This window comes from Danio rerio, chromosome 18 (assembly GCF_049306965.1).
Source record: "Danio rerio strain Tuebingen ecotype United States chromosome 18, GRCz12tu, whole genome shotgun sequence".
Taxonomy (NCBI): Eukaryota; Metazoa; Chordata; class Actinopteri; order Cypriniformes; family Danionidae; genus Danio; species Danio rerio.
In genome coordinates, this window is record NC_133193.1 from 43,210,205 (window position 1) to 43,229,436 (window position 19,232).

Here is a 19,232-nt window from a genome sequence, read left to right on the forward strand (position 1 = left end):
TTTCCGCTACATTCATGTTCCCATGGTGGGGCGCCACGCCAAAATTCATCCCACCATGACTACATTACAGCTTCTCATTCAAAACTTTTTTTTTTAATAGCGGGTAATAATCGCACCAAAACGTATGAAAGGGTAAGTGAATTATAATAGCGCAAACTTTTCTGTAACCGCAGTAATGCTGTGCGTCATTTGTTTAACCCTTTAAGTTGACGTGCTGACTGACTGATAGACTGACAGGTGCGTGATGCGTGAGGCCAGCAAACACGACGTATGGCCGTTTCACTTTACTTCAGGACGCATTAACGCTACTCTATAGATCTATTAAAGACATTCATAAATATTCCTAGCAAATCTAATAAATGCTGGAGACATAATCAATACATAAACGCACTAAATCGCACACAAGCGTTTGTTTGCAAGTGTTTCCTTGAATCGGCTTATATTTGAGGGGGCGTGCAAAAAGTTTTGTGCACGAGCAGAGGAAATCAGCGTTCAAGCACAGAGATTTGCATGCTCGTAGCTATTACATAAATGCGATCCTGACTTCTAATACTAACTAATAATAACGCCACAGGTAGTTGGTAGATGTGTAAAAAAAAAAAAAAAAAAAAGGTCTGCCGCCACAGCTGGAATAAAATCCTAGAGGAAACACAGTATTCCATGTCATAATTTCCAAAATAGGAGTCCCACATACAGTTGAAGTCAAAATTATTAGCCCCCTTATCTCCCGATCCGAAGCACAACAGAAATTCCAACAGTACATTGACATATCTCTCACGAGTTTTTAAACATGGTAATATTAAATTAATACATGTGCACATCTTGCGTGAACAAATCGAAGTTGGGTGTTCAATTGATGTTTATGGTGATGCCTCCAGTCTTGAAAACCTTACACTACCTAACAAAAGTCTTGTCGCCTATACAATTTTTAGGAACAACAAAGAACTTCTTGACTTCTAGTTGATCATTTGGTATCAGGAGTGGCTTATATAAAAGGCAAAGGCTTCTAGATTACGCTTATTTTACCAAAATAAAATATGATCATGCCTTGACTTTTAATTATTTAATAAGGACAGTAAGGTCTTACTGTGCTTAGACAAAAGTCTTGTCACTTAACATAAATAATGTGCAGAATAGAACATAAAGTCACGGTGCAATGGAAAAAGAATTAATAGTGTATATGACTCCCATGAGCTTGGATGACTGCATCCATACATCTCTGCAATGACTCAATTAACGTATTAATAAAGTCATCTGTAATGGCAAAGAAAGCGTTCTTGCAGGATTTCTCTAGAATACATTTAAGATTCTTTGAATTCCTCTTCAGTGCCTCCTCCATCTTACCCCAGACATGCTCAATAATGTTCATGTCTGGTGACTGGGCTGACCAATCCTGGAGCACCTTGACCTTCTTTGCTTTCAGGAACTTTGATGTGGAGGCTAAAGTATGAGAAGGAGCGCTATCCTGCTGAAGAATTTGCCCTCTGCTGTGGTTTGTAATGTAATGGGCAGCACAAATGTCTTGATACCTCAGGCTGTTGATGTTGCCATGCACTCTACAGATGTCTAGCACACCCCCATACTGAATGTAACCCCACACCATGATTTTTCCTACACCAAACTTGACCAATTTTTGTGAGAATCTTGGGTCCGTGTGGGTTCCAATAGGTCATCTGCAGTATTTGTGATGATTGGGATGCAGCTCAACAGACGATTCATCTAATAATTATACCTTCTGCCACTTGTACAAACGATCAACTGGAAGTCAAGTTATTATTTGTTAAAACTGGGATCGACGACAAGAGTTTTGTCTGGTAATGTAGTTTATTGCAGGCTTTGTTTCTATTTTTCATCAAGGCTACACAAAAGGCAAGCAACTTTCATGATTAAAACTTATGGCCATTACTGATTTGCTTCTGCTGTGATTCTGCCTTGAACTGGGAAAGAAGCCACTCAGAGAAAATCCCTCTGGTAATTATGTCATTGTGGTGGCGTTCAAGTACACTCATCACATAAATGCGATTATTCCGACATGACTTGAAGACAGCACTGGTGACATCGACACAAAAGAAAAGTCATTTCAGAGGCGGAGAGACTTTTAGTGCAAGATTATAGAAAACTTTTCTTTCTTTAGAATAATACATACTGATGAATTGCTCACAATGTTCGAGAAAGTCCTCTTTATTGACTTTACTTTTGTGCATGAATGTGGATAAACAGACCTTGATTTATTAAAAATCTGATAAAATCAAACATCAGGCATTAATAAGTGCAGCGAGAACACTCTGTGTTTGTACCCACACAAATACACATGCCATCATTGAGATAACAGCATTCAACAGACGACTAGAGTAAATGTTTACAGCTACTGTATGCAGCCTGAAGTCATTAGCGTGGAATGCAGCAATACGACCCTAATTAGCACACAGGTGTCAGGGGAAAAGAACGGCAGCGCAGAGTCAGAAATCATCTTCATCCACACACACTCACAGTTCATCTTCACGTCAGAATAAATTGTTTACCGGAGGACAGAAGGGTTCAGATTGAGTCACACTGCAAGGTTCGTTTCGGTGACTTGAGAGTAGGTGGGTTTTTGTGGCTGAGCATTTATATTTACACTATGAAAGCAATCATCTAATGTGTTTCAGACTACCTCTGGGAATGGTAGAAAGTGGATAAGCGTAAAATGTTTTAGACCCAGTTTACACCTTAAGTAGGGTTGTCCACTTGGGATCGGATCATTGAAGATAAACGTTAATATCAAATGTAAGCTGGATCTACATTTTTGTTGAAAAAAAAAAAAAATTCTATATAATAATATTATAATTTAAAGTTATATAAAAAGTATATTCTATAGTTTATATATTAGAACTTACAGTTATATTTACTCGTAATTACCACAGGCTCATAATAAAAGAATAATAATAACATTCATTCATTTTCTTGTCGGCTTAGTTCCTTTATTAATCCGGGGTCGCCACAGCGGAATGAACCGCCAACTTATCCAGCAAGTTTTTACGCAGCGGATGCCCTTCCAGCCGCAACCCATCTCTGGGAAACATCCACAGACACATTCACACACTCATACACTATGGACAATTTAGCCTACCCAATTCACCTGTACCGCATGTCTTTGGACTGTGGGGGAAACCGGAGCACCCGGAGGAAATCCACGCGAAGGCAGGGAGAACATGCAAACTCCACACAGAAATGCCAGCTGAGCTGAGGTTCGAACTAGCGACCCAGCAACCTTCTTGCTGTGAGGCGACAGCACTACCTACTACGCCACTGCCTCGCCAATAATAATAACAAAACTTGAAATTTCTTGAATAGCTTCTTTGCACAGCCCTGTGCAGAGCAAAATACTGTCACTTGATGGTAAATCTGCGGAATAAGCTGCATCAAAATTTTGATTTTAAAATGCTGTAAACAAACTTAAACCTGATAATGAATGCAAAAACAATCAAACTGACGAGGATCATTTGCTCAAATGTAACCCTTTTAGTTTAAAAAGGTTATATAATGTTGTTTTGTTTCTTTTAGTTAGAGATCCATCTCTCTTAAATACATTTGTCCAAGTCCCTAAGGACTCAAACAGGTAATAACAATCAGTGAATCATTCATGCATTTAAGGGTTAACCCAACAGGCACAGAACGTTAACTTGACATCAGATTAACATTGTACAACAACGTTGTGGGGGCGTTGCATTTTGTTTGGAAATTAAAATCAGAACACAACATCAACGTGCAACATCCAACCTAAAATCAACAAAATATCAACATCTAATGATGTTACAGCTTGACATCTGTCAGACATGGAAATTTGTTTGCTATATATGAATAAATGTCAGTATTTGACGTCAATATAATGTTGGTTTAAGATTAAGATCACTTTCCAACACAACCTAAAATCAACCAAATATCAATGTAAATTGACGTTATCATTGGATGTGAAAAAAACGTTCTTAGATGCTGGCTAAACATTGAATTTTGGTCACCTCACATCATGACCTAAATCTAAACTTATATTTACATTTGATGTTGTGTGCCTGCTGGAAAGTCAAAAGTCAATTTCATTTAATTTCATTGTGAAGGAGCATTTTTACCTCCTTATGTAAATGTGTGTGGCTTATTTTCTTCTTTTTCTTCATTGTGCTGTCATTTTTTTCCTGAAAGGCTCTTTCATTTTCATTTTATTTATTCATTTTAACAATGTAATTTTGGCCCTTGTGTATCAGACCAATTTTCCGCTAAATAATGTCATTTTCTTTAAATGATTGATTCCCACAACCTCAAATCTTGAGCAACTCCAGTGAGTAGTCATTGGAAGCATTTGTTTAAGCAGTCCGGGAACTTGTAAACATCCCTATTGATTGGCGTTGGGTGAATTAAGCTATTTTTGTATGCAATACGCATCGGAGATTTTGAAAACGGTCTGAGATTATTGTTCAACAGCTGCGATGCCGTCAGACCCATTACTGAGCGGTTAATACAGATCACACACACGGAGCCCCTCGTGATGAGATGCTGAAAATTAAGCTGATTAGTGTTTGCTCTGGCCCTACAGCGCTGGCCCTTGGAAGCCTCGGACACGTCTCTCTCTCCACTTCTGCCCGCGGTTCGATAAGACGGAGCGAAAATGAGCTTATCAAAAATAATGGATTGTCTCAAAGTCAACACAGAGAGCGATAGGACAGGATGTTCAGAGGCGGAGAAAGAGGGCATAGGGTGCCATACAGCTTGCGAATATTGGTTTTCCTTACTCTAGCAAGGAGAAGCTGATGAGATGCAAAAGGACAGACACACACGCGCATGCAATCAATGCAGCGAGCGCGTTACGACCTGTGTGAGAGGAATATTTAGCCAAGCAGGTTCAGCCCTTAGGCGCCCATATACATACTCTTCCCCCATTAGAGCCCAACCAGAAGGAAATATGGGTGTGACACGCCAGGACACACACTAAACAGGGTGTTAAAAAATCAAACATCCCGTCGCACGCTGCTGTGCTGAACCTCGGCAGATGGTTGCAAACATTCAGTGGGATAGAACGAGCCCGCTCCGCACTATGGCAGCCATCCACGTCTGGACCGAAAACGCAGCACGGTGGCGTTCTCGGGGCAGGGCGGTGTAATGAATAATTAAAAAGCAGAGTTTGGCACCTTGCAGGAAAGAGAGAGTGAGTCAGGGAAGGTTGGGGCGTCCTTTATATGGCCATGTGTGTGTGTGTGTGTGTGTGTGTACCAGAGGCAGTGGACGCCAGTAGGTCAGTCTTCATATTATACAGTACACCAGCCAGAGACACAGATGGACAGCTAGAGAGAGAGAGAGAGGTAAATGAGTGTGAGTTACTGTAGTGACAGATGGTTTCTACACACTTTCTATTAAAAAAATAAAAACATTAAGTTTGAATTATGTGCCAAACCCATAACTGTACTGAGGAATTACAGTCCTTTAATATAATTAAGGATAATAACAATTTTGTAGTTACCTGAATTGGAGCCATTATATCTAATCTAAAGATCCAGATCAAGACTAAGACTCGATTCATTTTGGGCTTATTATACTTAACGAATAAATACATATACATTTTACTGTTACCAATAGGGCTGCATGATATATAGTCCGTGTTTCCTCTAGGATTTTTTCCAGCTATGGCGGCAGACCTTTTACACAGATCTACCAACTACTCAGGCCCATAGCCAGCCTAGTGAAAGGGGTGGTTCATTTTTCTCTTTGCAGTTACATGTCTCAGTTTCTATTTAACTATGTCATTTAAATACTGCACTTTAGTGACATTTTAAGCAGTATTTTTATTTTGCTGGATTAGCTTGTCAGGTGTCATCATAACCACACTTTTTGAAGTACAAAAAATATTTCCTAAAAATCTGCAATAAAGAAAAATTAAAACAAGACATTTTTTTTTTTAAATACAAATTTATTACATCATATATCATTAGGAAAAAAATAGGAATCTGTTAAAGTTTTAAAGTAAAAAAAAACTGTAGCCTACTATCATTTATTAGAACAAAAAAACTAACTGGCCAGCACATTCAACTGTCCTCAGTCACAATTTGGCCATTGGCAAATTGGCAAAAAAAAAAATATTAAAAAATAATAATAAGAAGAAGAAGAAGATGAAGAAAAAAATATATAATAATCAATTCTTCAGAATTTTTACATTAGAAAATTCCTGGATATCAACAATAGCAAAAATATAGTCCAATTAATTTCATATGGTCCGCTTCTGGTGCTTCACACCTCTGGTGCTTTTGCTCATTTTTATTTCAGAAATAAGGTCCAAGATATAGAATAAAAGTTACCCGCAAAATGTTTTCTCTGTTTGAAAACAATACAGTAGTGAAGTCCCAACGAAGCAACAGCCGACAAATGATTCCGTTTGGTCTTAAAGCCTTTTTCGATGGATTATTTTTATTACTTATGATGGCATAGCAGTCAAAATAGGACAAATGAGCTCATGTATGTGGCAAATTCTGGACCTTTAGTGAGGGGTGGGTCTTCCGAACCACCCGAACACCCTGGCTACAGGCCTGAAAAGTTAGAACACGTTTTATGTTTATGGTGAACATGTTTTTAATACAATTTTGGCTGTAAAAACGCACCAACAGGTGTTTCAGGCATGGGTCAGTTTTTCTTCAGGTCATAATTTATTTTATTCATATTATTTTGTCAAAAAAAAATGATTTGACCTTTGAATGACCTTTTCAGTTTCATCTGGAATGCATCCCAGATCACGTTCTGAAGTGGTTTGAGCGATCAGAATAAAACAAATGAAGTGACCAAACAGCCTCAAAAACACAGTTGTGACGAGATTAGCGCATTTTGCTGTGAAGTGACATCTGATGGCTAAGGACTCGCTGTTAAAGCCTTCATCGGACAGTTTTTAAAAAATAATGGCAAAAATAGGGAAAGGGAGGTCATGTACTGGACAAGTCAATAGATATACAGGACGTCCCGACTAATGCAGCCAGTTAGCGTAGAACCTCATGGAACGGGGGCAGATTTTTATCTGTTAGGAAGTAAGTAACTTTTGCCTTACCCTGTTTGATAATGATAATGACACCGCTGCCTACCTTTTCCGCCTCTCTTGCTCTTTTCAAATATACGCTCAAATATACGCTGCTTAAGTAAAGATTTTCTTGTGCGTTCTCAAATAAACACTGCTAAAGTGCAATTTAGTGCGTTTATGTAACAAGTCTGTCTCCAACATTTATTAGATTTTCTAGGAATATTTATGATGAATGAATGTCTCCAATAGACCTACAGAGAAGCATTAATGCACCCTGAAGTAAAGTGAATCGGTTATAAACTCCAGCAAGATAAAGTCATTGTATGCAGAGCCATAGACCTTTATCTATAAAGTATAATTATGGAAACTGTGTTCATCCTAACTGAAAGCTGCATTGTGTTTGCTGGCCTCACTCATCACACCCCTGTCAGTCAGTCATACAGTCAGTCAGTCAGTGACCTTAAAGGGTTAAACAAATAACGCACAACACTCCTACAATTACAGAAAAGTTTGTGCTGTTATAATTCACTTATCTTTTAATATGTTTTTTGTGCAATTATAACCCACTATGAAAAAAAAAACTGAATGTTTTGAATCAGAAGCTGTAATATAGCCATGCCAGGATGAATTTTGCTGTGGCACCCCACCATGGAAGAATGAACATAGCCGAAACCATGATAGTTTGAGCATTGATATTGCAATGTGTGCATCCGCAACAGTCACATTGCATAGGTATGCAATGTTGAGTTTACTTTGCAGTGTCATTTTTACATTTACATAGACAGAGCATGGCTTTTTTTGCTTTGTGTATTAGGCACAATGAAGTACACACTGTGAACTTGACTTTTACTTTTGTATTGTTGCATTCATCTATGCTTGAACTTTGTGTATTACATTTTATGCATCTACAGAATTATTCCAGTCAATCAAAGTTAATACATTAACTAGTTACTTATTAGCATGCACGTTATTGAGATATTGGCTGCTTATTAATACTTATAAAGCACATATTCTGTATGATCTTATTCTCCATCCCTAAACTTACCCAATACCAAAACTACCTTAATAACTATTCATAAGGAGCAAATTAAGAGTTTATTGAAGCAAGTGTCATAAAGGTTTGCTTAGAGCGAGAATTGAACTTTAAAATAAAGTGTGAACAAAAAAATCTTGACAAATAGTGCCATTCAATCATTTGCTGGAATTTCATAGATACAGTATATCACCAGGGGCGGACTGGCCATCTGGCAAATGCCAGAGGAGCCGGACCAATTTTTAAATGTGGGCCGGTCAGTTTTTTTTTATTTTTTATTTTTTTAAGTGCAGACAGCTTTTATCTCTTGCTAGATGTGATATTATGATGATGATGATAAAAATAATAATAATAATAAATGTTAAGCATTTGGCCCAATCGGCAACTGCCGCCTGGTTTCAAGATGGGCCGACCCAATCCAAGGTTACCAGGACATAATCAAAATCTGGCAAGAATGTCATATTATTTCACCATCTTTACACCAAAATAAATAGTTATTGTTCGTGTCCGTGGGTGGGGCTGTGTCGGTGTGGTAATGTGGACTGGTGTGGCAACAGTGCCAGGGCTGAATTTTTGTCTCAGTGCGCCCCTGTATATCACAATATATATTTCGCAAGATAAAAGCTAAATATCGCAATGTCATATTTTTCCAATATCGTGCAATATTTAAAAGAGAAATGGGTGGTTCATTCCGCTTTGGTGACCTCTGATGAGTAAAGGGACTAAGCCGAAAAGTAAATGAATGAATGAGAGATATGACAAGAAATATGACATTTTAGTGGGAACTCCAGAGATATTAGATATACTTAAAGAGATTTTTTAAAAATTTCAAGCTTTTCATAGTAACATTTCAAAGTAAAGTTTGGTCACCTGAACCCATTTGATTTTCTTTCCTATGTGGAATTTAAAATAAGATTCATTGAGGAATGAAATGTATGAATTGTTATCTTGTTATCACTGTGGACATTTTATTATTATTATTGTTTTTTTACAAATATTTCACAAAATCTTTTTCATTTTGTGTTTTAAGTAGCATATACCTTCAAAGGCATAACTGAGAACTCTCTTAATTCTCCTTAGCTGAGAAAAAAATCCTCTGGGAAAGGCAATTTATTGCAGCGGGAATTTATAAGCCTTTACTGTTATAGCCCTGAGGACTTATAAGCTTGTATTTTTGTGAAGGCTTCTGATAGAAATGGTCCAAACTAGTATTTGAAAGTGACAGTGTGTAGTTTTTACTGATGATCAGGGCTTAACATTAACACCCGCCAACCAAATGCGGGTAGATTTCAGCTGTGGCGGGTTAGAGAGCCTAACCACTAGCCACTATGGCTGGTTGAAAATAAATTTTAAAAAGTCACTGCTGGCTTTTTATTATTTTTTTTATTTTTATTTATGATCGGTTGTCGATATCCGTGAAAATGTAATTTTTAAATCGAGAAGCAGCACAACTGACAAAAATTACTCGTTTGCGTGAGCAATAGAAAGCAGGTGAATACTGAATGAGATGTTCAGGCATGAGGTGAGACACAGGCTATCCTCACTCAACGGTAAGGGCTTTAGTGTCGCATACACAGTTGATGTGCGCGCTCCCGTTTCCTTGAGTGAAGCAACTGTGCCTGAAATGCAATTGGTGCGATCGGTTCTCTTTGAAATAGATAGGAAATGAAACAATGCTAGTGCACCCACAGTCCTGCTGCTTTCAAGGGCTTGATATTCTTTGAAAGGCAGCAGCGGTTGCCGCTTTTGCTTTAACTATTCTTTTTACAGATTATTAATGGGCCTAATGTTAACGATGTGTGCGCGTGATAATTTTTTCATTGTGGCACATGGAATGTTTTTCACCTGCTTGCATTTCCTTATAGTTATTTTTTGGTTAATATGTTTTATTTATTATCCTTTACTATAACATTGCTTTAATGGCAGATTAACTCTCCATTTATGTATAGTTAACTAGTGATCTGGGATTTTTAAACTGCTGTGTATAGCTTTAGATACATGAGAATAATTGTTATAAAATGTCAATTGTTTTAAAAACATTTTGTTGAATAAAAAGTGTATGTACACAGCTATATTCCGCTTGTTTTTACACATTATTTAAAATTTGTGGCAAGGAAATAATAAGTTTGGCGTGGCTAGAGAAAAACTTGGAAAATCTTTAGTGTTGAGCCCTGAAAAGTCATGAGAAATAAACTAGTAATAAAACTAAAAATAAAATAAAACTAATTGCAACGCAACACTATGAAACCATGTTGCTCATGCTCATTAAGCAAGCTCACAACACACACAAAATGTTAAATGAGCAAGGAGGCATGTGGACATAACACAGAATTTAAATGAAATAATTTTAGCATGCCAAATTCAAATTTATGGATATAAAATATATTTTCCCAACGACACAATTGTGGCTAGTGAAAATGCTGAGTGGCTAGTGATGCTAAAAGGCTACTAGCCACAGTGGCTGGTGATCAAACAAGTTAATGTGAAGCCCTTCTGATGATCTACAGTTTTTACCAGTCAGTTGTAGCATTTTAAAAAGAAAAACAACGGTCAAAAAGGTCAAAGATAATGCTTGTGAATTGATTTGGCATGAAATATTTCCCAGCTGTGGTAAATCTCCATTTTGGCACATAACCGAAAGCCTTTCTGTTCAAGTCAAATGCAAGTATCAAAGCTGAGGCTCCTAACCAGAGAATTATATTCAGGTCAAAGTCAAGCAAATGCTGGGTCGGTTTTCCTCCCACTCTCTTGTTGTTTAGGAACTCGGGCCTCCTCATTGTGTTTGAGCTGCATTTGATGCGTATTAACATACAAAACTCAGAATCATGGGAAGGGGTTATTGGGGCGGTCAGAGGAACTTTCGGAAGTTGTAAAGCTCCTTCAGAATGTTCACAAAACAACGTTTTTCCCCTCTAAATTCGGCACCCAGGGCTCGTCTTTCTGCCTGTGACCCCGAGGCTGATCCCATAGCAGGCCTGAAAGAACGTATTGAGTGGGTGAGGGGCCCTGAACGACCATCTCAGGATCAGTCTGACAGGGTCAGGAGCAAAACTGCCCCCTCTCCTCGCCACGCTAGACGTACCGCTAAACAAGTTACACAAAAGCTGAGATAGACAATACAAAACCACTCCTACAGACTTCCTAAATTACGTCTTTGTTGTGTATCCGATAAAAAGAGACATTGCCTTTAATAATCACAACTTATTATGTTAGCTTGAGAAAGCCAAACATTGTAATATTGCATCTAAAGAAACATTTAAAAAAATATTCAACCACATTATAGTTTTATCATTTTTGAATCCGTTCAGCCAATCCCTGGGTCTGTCGTGAGCATGTTTTGCTTAGCTTCACATAAGTCATTGAATTGGATTAGAATCTGATTTTAAAATTATTGTTCTTCACCACAGGCTCATTGGGAATACGTGCCTAGGGCTACATTTTCGAGAAACTGCAAATACGAGCCTCAGCACATGTTTGCCTGAAATTTCTGTGTAAAACGAATGCTAAAGAGTGGTATACACTCAGAAATAAAAGTACAAAACCTTTTAAACAGGTACACTTTTTGTTCTGTTCGGAATAACTTTCTAACAAGAGGTTACATGTGCTGGTGAAGATTAAAGATGCAGATGAGAGGTTTGCACTGTCTGTAGGCTATATGTTGTGTGTTGTTTTTGAAGCCAAATAAGGACTAAATGTATGCTGTGCGTAGTTTTTCTGTAATTTTTAACATAACTGTAAGGGTCTGTATGTGTTCATATATCTTGCATTTATTTATTTGATATAATTGCAGATGATACAATAGGCTATTTTGCACTATTATTGATCTGCAGTTATAATCAAATCATGTTCATAGAGGCTTAGTCATGAACCTTTATACACAAGTATTTGTGTGTACACTCTCAGAAATAAAGGTACGCGAGCTGTCACTGGGGTGGTACCTTTTCGAAAGATACAAATTTTTACCTAAAAGGTCCATATTAATACCTCAAGGGTACACATTAGTGCCTAAAAAGTACAAAAGTGTACCTCTTAAAATTTGTAGGTACAAATATATACTTTTGAGGTGCCAAATGTGTATCGTTTGAAAAGGTACCACCCCAGTGACAGCTCATGTACCTTTATTTCTGTGAGTTTATAAAGCATCTGTTTTGTAAGAAATGCTTCTCATATGATATGTGAACGACCCGTACAGATTTACTTTGACATTTTCTTGAGCCAGAATGACGTCAACTGAAACTTTCTGTTGTGCACCATGCCCTCCATTGGTACCCTTTTGGCAGTGGAAACGCAAGCCTGATAAAGGTGACCCATACTGCACTGTACCACTCAGTGGAAACAGGCCATTAATGTAGCATGAGATACTACAATGTACTATACACAGTTGTACTTTTTAGGTATAATAATATGTACTTTCAAGGACCTGCTTGGAACAAAAAAATTAGCTTTTGAAAAGGTACCGCCCCAGTGACAAAATTATTACCTTTATTCGTGAGAGTAAGAGAGTTAAACAATTGATTTCATTTGGTTGTTCACGCAGCACCAAATAATTGCTACAAAACAATTTAAATGTATCTGTGATCCATGACCAAATGAGTTCACATTGCCCTCTTATCTCCGTATGGATAGTTTTTCTGGAGCGGTCAGTTTGCTTGGAAGCTCACCCTGTACGGTGTTGTTGGGATTGTTTGGGACACGAAGTGGACCTGGTTCGAGTATGGCGAAGGAAATTTCCAGAAACCAGAAAAAAAAGCTATGTGAAATTGTCGTAAACATTCTTGGCCACAATGTGCTTTTCTCTTTACATTTGCTTCTGAAAGCAGTTTGGTTTAAGGAAAGGGTGATTCTAGTGGATTTGTCAACAAAAGCTGCATGTGAATGTTGCTAGAACAACACATTTTATAGTTCACAAAATAAAAATAAAAAATCATATAATAAAATAAAAAATGTAGCCCTGAGCAGGTACTTTCAATGAGTCTGGGTTGTTATTTTTCAGATAGGTAAAAATTACTAAATTCAGGCACCAAATTCAGGTAAGATGTTACCTGACATTTCTAAATGGTTGAGCTTATGTTTTTTGCAAAAACAGACAATCGAAAAATCTAATAGGCCTACAGAGACAAAATGTTCAAATGAGTCAAAGAGTTTCAAACTCAAACTGTCCTAAGTTTAAATACAAAAGACACACAAACAAGACAAACACCTTTAAACCAGGAAATCTTCAAAGTAGGCAGATTTTAAAACTGCTTTATTTTTGAGCCTTCATTCTTTCATACTTCAGACATTCTGATCAGGCTTTCCTGAACCATAATTAAAGCCATAATTATATGTTGCTCTTCAGGGAAAGAAGATATTGATGATTCATTGTGTCTAAATGGGAGTATGTTTATTTTCTCCTTCTTTTTAAGTATGATGGTCTTACCATTCCCCATAAATGATCAATATAATCTGTCTCTGACTATTAATAGCATGTGGTAAATCATGATTCACAGCTATGACATAAAGTTTGATTCATGGAATTTTGTTTTCATTTACAACATGTACGCAAATGCGGCATTCTAATTCTCCTGTTTATATTATACTATTTAAGAATGTGATGTAATAGGCTGTGATGCAATAACAACATACTTAAATTACCAAAATAATTATATTCAATCTGATACAGTTGCAGACAAAAAAGTGTTCAACTGAACTGAAAATTGTACTGATGTGAATTAGGAAGCCATTTGAATGTTTTTTGTAATAAGCTTGGAGAAGTTGAATAATAATATGTTGGTTTGTCTGCTTTTGATGTGTGCTGTCTCCTTCCACTTAAATGCTGTCTAGTAAAATGTTGATATTCTGAAGCTTCTCATTCTTTATTTATTTTTAAGATTTACAATTTGTACTTTGTTTACTTTTTGTAAACTGTTAAACCACTTCTTGCTATGGTTCTCAATCTGTATTTAACCTCAGATTGATTTTAAATGAAACCTGGGTCTGCTTTTATTGTCGCTGTGCTTTAAAATGAACTATTTCAAGAGATGAAGAATTTTGAAAGTCAGACAGTAATCAGTGTTGAGCACTACTTTTAGGTTAAGTCTGACTGGTTTGAACATGATTAACATTTAAAAGCATGTATTAAAAATTCTGATTATAAAACCAGAATATTAATCAAACGCAATCAGTCGCATGACTGTAATAGAGTAACTGAAATAGTTTAACTTCTTTGTCTTAATTGCATCTTTACTGGAGGAAGTAGTACATTAGTCTCCATTCCATAGGGTTTTTCCGAAATCTAGTCATGTGTTTACAAAAATTTGAAAAATATTATTATTCAAAAATAGTAAAAGGATAAAATATATCAACAAGTGAACTCACCTCCTCCTCCCCAGCTCCACCTGTGTTTAGATCTGCTACGTGGGTTACTTACACTGTATATTGTTTGCAGCAGCAGCGAGTTATATTCTCAGACAGCATACCATAGACTTTAAAAGATACTGACGTAGTAAGAAGCAAAGAAGCAAAGCATGCGCGGAGCTACAGACGCCTGCTAGCATTTTGCTTAGACAGGCTTTTCTTTGGGAGAAGTGCTTAATACTTTATTACCTGCAACTCCTTTGTTTTCTGACCACATGTGCTTGGTCAATCCGGTTGATCAATAAAGTGTTAGACTTAAAAACACTCTTGTAATACATCCAGTTACTAAGCATTGCTCTTATGACATTTTTCTACTGGAGGAAAATAGGAATTACTTACAAAAATTTAAATATAGTTTGTGTTAGTAAATGCAAGGTTTTTTTTATGAAATCCAGGCATAACACTGTATGACAACATTTCAGATGACTGTTCTAGAGCTTACATCTAATCAGTCTTTCATATTCTAGAGTGCATTCAAGTTCTAAAGAAAAATATAAATGATCTTAAATAAAACGAATACATTTATAAAGGTGATGTTTAATTTTACTCATCTGGGAAACAGAGTCCACGTGAATGGTTTGTGAGCACAATTAAGTGCACATAGCATGCCATATAATCTGATAATTGTAGAAAATAAGTCCAAAAAGCAACTGACTGTGTAAAGCCACATAAAACAAAACAAAAATACAATTTATATGCCGAGTTCAGCAGCTAATCAGCCGGAATCAGCTGAGGTGAAGTGACGACCACCATTGAGTCCAAGCGGTCACTCAAGTGGCCACGCCCTTAATTATGCAGATTTAATATAACTTAATATAAACAAAACGCATGAGTTATAAAAACAAATCCACCCCCTCACAGTTGTCATGAAGGGTAATATTAGCTATATGAACCAAAATCGTTCTTTGTACCAGGTTGTAAACACCTTTTTTCTAATGTAAAGTTGGCCATTTTAACATTGGGCTCATTAAATATTTGCTCTATTATGGAGCCAGGACTAGCGGAGTTTCTATGAATTGCAGTTTTAGTCACTTTCATATTTGCGTATTTGCTCTAGATATATACTGGCAGTAGCAGGTCTCAGTACTTGCTCTGCCATAATAATCAAAGAAGCAGCAGCAGCACCGAAGCAGATCGTTACCTGCAAGACCAAATACATCAACATTGCCTTATTCATTGCATACTAAATCCTAAGAGTGTTCATGACAAAAAAAAAAAAAAAAAAAAACAATATTTACTTAAACACATTTATGTAAACTTTTCTACTTAACTTTGAGCATCTGTTGTAGGCTAAATTAGCCATTCAAATGTGCATTTCGAAATGCTAGCGGAAATAACAAACCATCCAAGTACCTTTTGGTATGCTAATGTCAACATGCTACGATTTGGCTAATTTTACTTTCGCACACTATTTAGAAAGGATCCAGCACAAGTTTAAGTTACTTTGAAAAGGAAATATTCTCAGAAAGAAACTTCTGCAGCCTAAACTGTTCAAATGCTAATAGCAACACAGAGACTGACATTTGTTTCTTCATTTGCAGGTACTCTGAGAGTGTTTGCCTGGAGTTTCGGTGAGTACTGATTCATAGATCTTTTTTTTTTCTCTTCTGTTTCATAAGTGCCACAATACGCCGCTAACGTCTCATCAAATGCGCTAAGTGTTCCAATCGCTTCAAAACTCAACAGGAGCCCACACAGTTTCTCCCTGTAGTGCTGGCCTGTTTTCAGAGCCAAACCATCCTCATTCAAGTCCGCTCCCGCTTCCCCTCTCTCTCCTCAAACAGAAAAAAAAATCCCTTTTTGTCTTTCACTCAAAGTGGATTCTAATCCGTTTATTAGCCTGAAAGCTACTGGGATGTGAAGACAAACCACATGATTCCTCTGCCCCTGCTCCAGTCTCCGTCCCCCCCCCACCCCTCGGGAGGAGAGTCTCGCTTCATACTAACAGCTAGCATGATTTATATTTCTGTCGGCTCTTGCTATCTCCCCTAACACCCCGTAATGTGTCCCTCTTGCTGTGCCGCCCTGGCCAGGCTAAACAGCTAAACGACTGACAGTGAAACAGCACTGCTGGGTCAAATGAGCCAAAACCCGTCATGTCCTCTACTCTTCTAATTAACAGACCTTGCTCTCAATTACCAACAGACACATAAACACACCGCTTCAACTCAAACCAGCATTCTTTCACATTATCTGCAACAGGGGCTTAGCAACAGTGACTTTAAGGATGGCATAAAATCGTTTTCTTTAACGTGTCGATTTCCTATTCAAACAGGAAGTCTGGGGACATTGCAGAGCACAAACACAAACATGATTAAGTACATGCTACTTAGTGATTTAAGAAAGCATCATGGGTTTTTTTCTACAAATTTTTGTCTAGAGGAGTTGATGCTAGTTGCATAGTGTCAGAACACACACATAGTCTGCACAACAGACTATGGGCTCTATTTTGACGGTCCATGCGCAGAACGCAAAACGCAGGGCGCACACGCTTTCAGGGCGTGTCAGAACGCATTTTCGCTAATTTAAAGGGCCATGAAACCCCCTCGTTTCAGCAGGGTGTTTTCACAACTCTACTTTGGAAAAAGTCAGAAAAGTGGGCGTGTCCAGCTCTGTTTAGGGGGGAGTGTCGGAGGAACTAAAGTGGGATGGTGTGGGAGTGTCTATTTGTGCACGCGCGAGTTTCAGAGTCAAAATACACATCCACACAGACAGGAGAAAGTGATGGTGTTTAACCTACATGGACATCTGTAGTCGAATTATTTGCCAAATTATTAAATGTTGTACTTTAACTGCAGTTTGGCTCTTTCAGTCAGGGAATTCATTCATGCCTCTCGCGACAAACGAGATATTTGATTCGAGGAACTGCTGCAAGCGTGTATTTTTCATGCAATGTTTGATACCTCACGGCGAATGAGAGAAAAAAAAACTCCGCATTTCCCGGAAAACTTAGATGCACACGACAGGTAGCATCAGAAAGCCGCGTGTGTTATTCCGGTCACAAAATGCGGTGCTAACATTTCTGCACTCAGTGCAATAGTTAACTTAATTCGATACGAACAAACTGAATAAACAAAGAGCACTGGTCGCTCACTTACCAAATCTGTAGAGACAGGACAATCAACAGCAGCTAGAGCCACGTCTTTATGGAGAGAATACTACAAGCGAATTCAGATTTCAGCGTTTGCAGATGAGAACAGCTCTCAGGTAAACAATAATCCCCCTTAGACACGTAAGTTATTGTTGTCGAGCGTCGCGTACACTGTTAATCCACACGTGAGACTGAGCTCTCACAGAGAGAAAATGAAAACGAAACTTAACGGCAGCAAACTATAAAAGCAACACTTCATGCTTGTTTTGCCAACACAACGTGGCCTCTTTGTGGCGTAAACACGGTGACACTAATAAATATTATTGAAGTTCCAAAATAGAGCGCGCTGATTGGTTTGAACCAAGCCTTACTCATGCATTAATGCATCACACTGTAAGATGTAATAAGACTCACTCAGGCACAGACGCCCAGTCTGCACGCTGGAATACACGCTATTATGTCATGACCGTGACGCAGCTTCAAAAATTCGTTTCAAACAGGAAGTACAAATTTGCTTGAAATAACGCAAAAACAACCAATTTACACTTTTTAGTGAAATATAGGTGTCTTAATAGTGTTTTTAGCAGTGTGGGACACATATACGACTGTCAACAGCTCAAAAAATGTGTTTTGGTGTTTTGTGACCCTTTAAGGACGGAAAAACCTGTTTTGCGCCATAGCGCATGGTCTAAAAGTGTTGAGTTTATTTTCTTAATGAGTTATAGGTGTGTTTTGAGAATAAACCAATTAGAGTCTCATCTCCTATTCCCTTTAAGAGTCAGCTGCGTTGCGCCAAGAGCACATTCACTATTTACAGGACACAAAGTAAGTCAAAGTGGAAAAAATGAGCATTTCACTAGCAAACAGTTAACAGTTGACAGTTTTTTTAACAGAAAACAGTTAAACAGAGCATCTACTGCGTGAGAATGAGAGATAATGGAACTACTTTCACATTTGCTCTTGGATAGGGAAACCTTTACACACAGACATCAATTAGTCTATAAATAAATAATTTTGTTTGTTAAGCGCAAATATTCGTTTCAAAACTATTTCTAAATTCAGTTCTAATTTCCAGCAAACGAATAAATGAATAATAATAACAAAATGTGCTCAAAAACCTGAGTTATATCCTAAAACACATGCTGTGCCCCATATGGTCTAAAACCTGACAGGTGGGCAAATCTAAGCTTGTTTTTAATAAAACAAATATAAATATGGATATAATAAATAATACTGCTAATAATAATAACATTAATAATAAGCCTCCCGAGATGAAGACATAAAAGGAGTGATTTTTCATATTTATGTAGGCTAGAAAATAATATGTTTTGTAATATTTTAATCCTTTATATTTATATTCTATATCTATTCTTATTATATCCTATATATATCCTTAATATTTACATTTTTTCATATGTAAAGATATTTGCCTATTGCTCTCTTGTGCGTATTAAGCAGTGCGTAAGCGAGGCGCAACTCTGCGCCGGAGTTTAGACCGGGTTAGTTTTGGTCTAATGAAAAATCTATTATAGTTTCTCAAAATATCAACGCGCCAGCTACGCGCCTCAGAACGCCTTCCTTTTTAGACCAGAACGCCTATGGGCGCACAAAAGAGTGCTAATGCATTAGCTATTTAAACAGCATAGCGCAACGCCTCAAAACGACTCTTGCGCCAAGCTGAAACT

At 37.5% G+C, this 19,232-nt stretch overlaps 1 protein-coding gene across 8 annotated transcripts in view; it reads left to right on the plus strand.

Annotated features, from left to right (window-relative positions):
• Nucleotides 1-19,232, plus strand: part of sema6d (semaphorin 6D) — a 230,697-nt gene that overhangs the window by 120,857 nt on the left and 90,608 nt on the right. For all 8 annotated transcript variants that reach the window (XM_073929093.1, XM_073929098.1, XM_068214767.2 and 5 more), the window contains one exon: nucleotides 15,998-16,027. The gene's annotated coding sequence lies outside the window, so the exon portion shown is untranslated. The remainder of the gene's footprint in view (nucleotides 1-15,997; nucleotides 16,028-19,232) is intronic.